We start from the raw sequence: 7,957 nt of genomic DNA, 5'->3' as shown, positions 1-7,957 counted from the left end.
AAAGATTTACAATTAGACGTACCTATAAATAACCACATACACTCGATCGGACACGATGGGCGGGATATTTATAAGTACTAATAATCGTTCATTTAACCGGACACGTGAATGGATTAATAGTCAATGGACTTATTAAAACAGGGGTGAATTATGTACAAGGACATTTGGCATAATTATAGTTTAAGTCCCCAATTAGTTGGAATATTTGACTTCAGATATAAGGATAATTTGACGAGGATACTCGCACTTTATATTTATGACTGATGGACTGTTATGGACAAAAACCAGATGGACATATTGAATAATCCAGGACAAAGGACAATTAACCCATGGTAATAAACTAAAATCAACACGTCAAACATCATGATTACGGAAGTTTAAATAAGTATAATTCCTTTATTTCATATTTCATCGCATTTTTATTTACTGTCATTATATTTAATTGTACTTTTAATTATCGTACTTTTTAATTATCGCAATTTTATTTATTGTCATTTTATTTATCGCAATTTTATTTATCGCACTTTAATTATTGTCATTTACTTTACGCTTTAAATTAAGTTTTATTTTTAATATTTTACATTAGGTTTTAACTGCGACTAAAGTTTTAAAATCGACAAACCGGTCATTAAACGGTAAAAACCCCCTTTTATAATAATAATACTACTTATATATTTATATTTATTTATTAAAATATAGTTTTAAAAATATAGCGTTAAACTTGGCTAGCTCCATGTGGAACGAACCGGACTTACTAAAAACTACACTATTGTACGATTAGGTACACTACCTATAAGTGTTGTAGCAAGGTTTAGGTATATCCACTCTATAAATAAATAAATAACTTGTGTAAAATTGTTTCGTATTTAATAGTATTTTATAATAAAATTACAACTATTTTGTATACACCTCTACGCACATCATATATCAAAAAACAATTATAAAAATCAAGTAACAAATATAAAAACTTACCAAACAACCGTGTAGTATGTAATACCTGATAAAAATAATAATTTGTATCTAATAAATATACATGCAGGTATATAGGTAGGTTTATGCACGAATGTATATAGGTATGGATATAGGTTTATATATCTATGGGTGTGTGTGAGTGTGGGTGGGTGTGTGGGTGTGTGTGTGGGTGTGTATCGCATCGTTCGGTGCATCTTGGGGTCATTATGGCTGAGGACGACCTTCCTTGCTCCCGTGCTTGATTGGTATACTTTTAGCTGTGTGTCTTCGGAGATGTCTACCGTAAAGGTGCATGAGTGGTGTTCTGGTTTTTTACGGGTGGTTGGCTCTTTGCTCGCGCAACAACTTCCACCTGACATACCTTTCGAGTACTGTTGACAAGGTCCATTGGCTTTATTTATTGAGGCAACACCAAGCGTCGATTAAGTGACGACTTGAATGCCGCTTAGAGCCTAAATTGATGTTTTCAGGCAAGCTTTTAAACCCATGAAAATTTGATTCTACCATTTTCATGGCGTCCCTTTTTTATTTTTATTTTTTAGTTTTTATATTTTATATTTTATTTTTTCATTTTTTAGTTATTTATTTATTTATTTATTTATTTATTATTATTTTTATTTTATTTTATTTTATTTTTTCTTTTATCTTTTATTTTTTTATTTTTTTATTATTTTTTTCTTCCTATTTTTAATTTTATTTTACTTTTCTTTTTTTTGTTTAAAAAAAAATATATTTCTACTTTTTGGCCGGAGGTCCTCTCGGAAGCAATATCTTTATCCATCGAATAGAGAGATGAATGACTTTCTCTACCCTGTGTGGAGAAATGACTTGTTTTTCTATTCTCTGATAGGGGAAGGATTGTCTACATCTCACCTCCCCCATGCACCATTCATGTGGTATTGGGTTTTGTTGTTGTTGTTGTTGTATCGTCAAATCACAGAAAACTTAATAGTCTGATAATCGATCTACATCTTATTCTTTCACGATAAACTGAAGTAGCAATGATCTTAGATCGAATTCGTCATCAATTGTTTGTGAAGGAGGTGAGAATCGAATAACCCTAGATCAAAAATTATACGTACTGTCCATCAAATCGTATGTACTATCCATCAAATCGATCGAAAAACTTAATCCATTTTCAATTGAACTCTAGATCAAAATTGAATCGTAAAATCTGAGATAAACTAACCTTTGATTCTGAGTTAGTGAATGATGATTTAACAATAGCTTGTTCATTGGAAATCAACCCGCAATACTTGTTTGATAGTCGCTTTTGGGTTTGTCGATTTAAAATTAAACGTAGTAGAATGAAGGAATGGGAGAGTTTTGCCCTAATTTTGTGTGTGTGTGTGTGTGTGTGTGTGTGTCACCGTCGACTGAAGAGAGAAACGATTAGGGTTCCTGAAAATGGGATGTATGGCGTTTGTAATGTATCGCGCGACCCCTATTCAGATCTCTTCCCTCCGTATTTTTATTCTTTTAAGGGTATTTTGGGGAGTTTTGTGGTTACAGAAATAATTATAAGGTTATTGGTTGATCCAATGGTTATCAAGTAAGGGCAATAGAGGTCATTTTTTAATCTAAGGGTCCAAATTCAATAATGCTAAAAAAGTATAACTCAATTTTTCTTTTCTTTTAATGTATAGTATAGATATAGATATAGATATAGATAGATATAGATATTGATAGAATAGATGAATTGAAATGAAAGTAAGGGAAATGAAAGGAAGTGGAATCATTCCGATTTGAAAGGAAGAGTCGAAAGAAAATTAAGCTAAAATCATCATTTCATTTTCTTTCTTTTCTTTTTAGTCAAAACTCATGAATACAAAAAGAAAAAAATTATGTTCCTTCAACATCACTTCTTTTCTCTCCAAAATAAAACTCCGAAACAGACCCTAAGTGGCCTATTTTGTGATTGTGTGCGCCTATTTAATTAATTTAAAATAGACAGTCGGCCCGACTCAATTTATAACTCAAATTGAACGTCAGATATATCCAATTTAAGAAAAAAGTGTGGTACCTTTGACATTTTACGGAGTATTTAAAGTAAACCGATCAAGTAAAGAACTCAAGGAATACATTTTTTTTTTTTTGTAAAGTTAACAATAAATCGACTAAAAAAAAAAGGTTCTTCTCAAGTTATCAGGACATAATGGATATTTTTATTTAGAAGTACGAAAGTACGCAACTTAACTAAGTCATTCCGTAACTCTTTGCATTTCTTTTATTAAAATAGGTTGTTTGACTAAACAGTCAGGACGTACTGATCACAAAATAACTTATCGACTTTGAGATTGTAAGTTTGAGTCACGTGATACTATTTGTGATATTGGGTACGTGTTTATCGTTAGAAAAATAGACCATTGGTTAGTATTAGATGAGGTTTAAATTAAAACATTCTATAAGAATAAGATGTTAACTACGAAATCACTTAATGATGGTTGAGTCGTGAATTAACTATGTATTCTCAAAATTATGAAAAAATAGAAGTTGTGATTATGAGACAGCTTCCTATCTTTGTTAGTTATTGTAGGTGACAGACCGCCATCCGCGGGCGTGGATAGGCACGATGGCGCCAAGTTCACCGTCACTCGGTATTTTGACGTTAGAAAACTGATCGAATTGTTTTATTTTCTTGGATATATTCATCAGTAAAAAAATCAATAGTAATGTTTCTGTAGGTTGAGAATTTAATATATACGTTTTTTTTTTTTTTTAAACCTATTTTTACTCAACAATAAATACAACCTATTTACACAACCTTTGTATACAAAAACAATACCGTTTCATTTAACTTTTACAAAATTTCATCAAACTTTAACTACATTTCATCCAACAAAAAAATTCTCAACCTAACAACATCGGTTTTAACAAGCAAATGTAAAAGAATACTATCCCGTCACCAATTAATTCGTCTTCCAATCAAGCTAGCAATACGTCTCCAAGTCAAACTAATTTTTTAAAATTTGCACCAAATCAAAACGGATTCTATCAACAACAACAACAATTCGTTCAACCACCACAATTACAAATACCATTTCACAATAACAACCATTTTCATTTAACCAATAACAACTATTTTCACAGTAAATGGTTATACATTCCGCAACCTTTAATGCGACAAAAATATTGAATCTGTATCCGAAACACAACCTGGAACCGAACAACAAATAGCAAAAAGAAAAGGAAAGAAAAAAGTAGGCGAAACAAGTGAGCGTCTGAAACATCAAGTTATGCTTTAGACATCGGATGAATAAAGAATATTGGCTGGACGTTGGCGCGATGCTTTGTAAAATTCGTCAATCGAAAACTCACAAACACACGGTCTTTTTGGAATATGATTTTATCCAACTATAATAGTGTGGTTGATCGCTAAAGGAACATTGACCAATTAACGAGGAAATGCCACGCAAAATTAAACTATTTACTTCTATTCACAATCGCTATAAATAAGAATGGCGAAGTGGAACAAATGATTTGGACATCATGGAAGCATCACGTGCACAATATCGGGAGCGATCGGTCACAATTTAACGCACGAAGAAGCACGAAAAGTACTTCTCGAGGGTTTAAAATTTAATTGTCTGGACGGCGTAATGGGCAACCGAAGACATGCACAACCGGATGAAGAACCCTTAAGTGTTGATCCAAACCCGAATCACGTAGATATTTTCGCGGATGACCTGAAACGTCGTCCACCCGGTCGAGGATCTAGCCGAAAAAGTCATAAAAATTCGGGTACATCCGACGTCGCTTCCTCACGTTGTTCATCCTATGATGTTCGTTCTCAAATCATGATAGCCCAACAAAGAAATTGTTAAAACTCAACAAGAAAACCGTTAATCGTCGATTATGAAACAAATGAGTCACACGTTCAAAGTGCTCAACACAACCATGAATCCGATTTTGCCTAAAAAAAGAGTAAAAACTTCTTAAAAATTATTGCGACAGTCTTAAATATGTATTGCCACCACTGCCAACCGAAGACGACGAAAACGAAGACGAATAATCTATGCGTATCGACTAGTTTTATTTATTATAAGTTTCATACTATTATTTACTGTTGTTTTTCTTTTTAATTATCAATGTAATGTTTATTTTTTATTTATGTAATATTTTTTATTATAAATGTAATGTCTTATTATTATTTAATAAGGAGTATTATTTTTATTTATTTATTATTGTTTTAAAAATTAATTTAAATGAGTTAAAGTTTAAGGTAAAAATATAAGATAATGATGTTCTACTTATATTAAATTTTTTAGTGATGATATAACGCTCATGTCAAAAAATAAGTTCGGAGGCTAGGATATGGAATAGCATTCGAATCTTGTGTCACCAAACATAGTTGTAGTCTTGTAGTCTGTAGTCAGATAGTGTTTTTAGGTTGGTACCAAGTGTAGCTCCCCCGTACCTAAAGTTTTGACCCTGAAGAAAAATTAGGCCTTTTTCATTCCAACGCAATTTTAATGTTTCAACTTCAAAAACTCCTCAAATAGTATCTTTAAAACCCTCCATTTCCATTTCCATCTTCAAAAAAATCAATTTTAAACAAATAAAAAAGAAATATCAAATCTTTTAAGGAAAATTACCACATCTAGGTTCCCATCATCTTGTGCTGTAAAAAATCGGTAATGAGAACACTAGCACCGAGTGTAGCACCAGTAAGCAGTTGTAGTACCAGCAGCAATATTAGTTGTACTCTTGTTGGTGGTAGTAGTACTAGTAGTCATAATGATCAAGATCCTAGTGACCAACAACAACAACATTGGAAGAATTTTGATAATTCAGTCAGTGCGGTGTCGTTTGGTTTAGTTGCAACTGCTATTCTCATTTCTATGTTTCTTATTATGGCTCTTTTTGAACGGTTTCTCCGCCCACCGTCTTCCTCCGCCGCCGCCTCCGGTGGTCGTCGTCGTGATTCACAAAGTATTTCTATTGGAAAACTTGATTACCCGTCTCCAAAAGTACGTTAATCTTATCTCCATCTCTCTGCATTTTCACTTTATTTAATTTGAGAATTATGCATTTTTTATCTATTTATTTATTTATTTATTATTTTTCTTCTTTTTTGTTGTTGTCAGAACTTTTAGCTAAAAGTACCGGTTTTCCAATGTTGTTGTGATTAGGAATTTATTACTCAAGGTAAATAGTTGTACTTAAACTAAACATTAGTTAATTAAGATGAATGGCACTACTGTATGTTAAATTACCTAAATAATTTGGTCAATAACAATATATGAGTGGTTATTTAAGGTAAGGTAGGTGCAGCTTTACCAAATTTATAAATTCAGGATGTATATAACTTGTACACATGATATAGTAGATTAGTAGAGTTTAGTTTACAACATTACTTTCCTATAGATGTTATAATTAATCCCATAATTAGCTTAAAATGTGTGTCAACCATATTGTAACTTTTTAAAGTCAAACAGACACATCCTACATGATTTTTTTCATGAATATTCACAAATGTCTGCCCATGGACTCGAACTCACAATCCTCAATACCGGTAGGCTAATGACCCCTTGGTATCCATAATGACATAATGTACAACAAGTTGAACTTTATGCTTTGATTCAGTTACGAGTGATGGCTCTAAGTAGAAATGAATGTCCTCCATAAGTAAGAATTATTTATTGTTGCGTTCAAGTGAATAATGGCTTTATTTTGATCTTTTTCCTTAGTTTTATTTGTTTAGTGAGTGAATAATTGCTCTTAGTGGATTCAAAAGTAGATTTAGAGAATGTTTCCGTATGATACTGTCCAAAGAGAGGGGAAAAAGAAAATGAGATTAAACAAGAGAGGATTTGTCTTTAATTGATCGACCCATTATCGTTTTAAACATTTCATTTTGTTTTTATACTACTTTTGCACTTATGTATATGTTTTGTGAAAGGTGAAAGAACAAAACCCGACAATGTTGGTTGTCCAGAAACGAATTGTCACGTAGATAATCCTTAATCTTAGTCGTGTATGTTATAATTGAGTAGATAATAACTATCTTTAGTGGCCTATGCTCTAATTTAAACTTGTAATATTAGAAGAGAGGAAATGTAAACTTTAGTAGTTTATTGAAGTATTGGTACATCATATGCTTTCAACTGAATCCATATTTATACTAACAAGTCTACTGTACAAATTATGACCATATTCATTACTTAGTAGGTGAAATAGTAGTAGTAATAAAATTGTGCAGACAATTCCTTGACTTTGTGTATCATAACACTCCCCCTTGGATGACAATTTTATTTGATTAGAGATCAACTAGTACTGCCTCGTTAAAAACCTTGTTAAAGAAAACCCATTGAGATAAAACTTTAGCTAAGGAAAAAAGAGTGCAGCATAGAGTTGACTCCCCCTCAAGTAGGCAACGCCTGAGTTGTTACATCTTCTGAACATGCCTCATGCCAATATTATGAACGTGTGTTCTGAAAATAGCAGTTGGAAGTGCTTTGGTGAAAAGGTCAGCAGAGTTTTTGTTGGACTGAACATATCTCATTTCAATCTGGTTGTCCTTAATGAGATTTTGAGTGTATGAGAAGAATCTAGGAGGTATGTGTTTTGTTCGGCCACTTTTGATATACCCTTCTTTCATCTGTGTTATGCAAGCTACATTATCTTCATAGATAGTTGTTGGACTTTTATCGCGTTCTAGTCCACAAGAATCAGTAATGAGTTGTGTCATTGATCTCAACCAAAAACATTCCCGAGTAGCTTCATGTAATGCAATCACTTCGGCATGATTTGATGATGTTGCAACAAGTGTTTGTTTTTGAGAACGCCATGATATTGCGGTACCTCCATTTAGGAATACATATCCATTTTAAGATTTAGCTTTATGTGGATCAGATAAATAACCTGCATCTGCATAACCAACCAAATCTTGTTTCGATTCGTTAGAATAAAATAATCCTAAATCAGTAGTTCCTCGAAGGTATCGAAATATGTGTTTGATCCCATTCCAGTGTCTTTTGGTAGG

This window comes from Rutidosis leptorrhynchoides, chromosome 4 (assembly GCF_046630445.1).
Source record: "Rutidosis leptorrhynchoides isolate AG116_Rl617_1_P2 chromosome 4, CSIRO_AGI_Rlap_v1, whole genome shotgun sequence".
Taxonomy (NCBI): Eukaryota; Viridiplantae; Streptophyta; class Magnoliopsida; order Asterales; family Asteraceae; genus Rutidosis; species Rutidosis leptorrhynchoides.
This window is presented reverse-complemented; position numbering follows the sequence as displayed.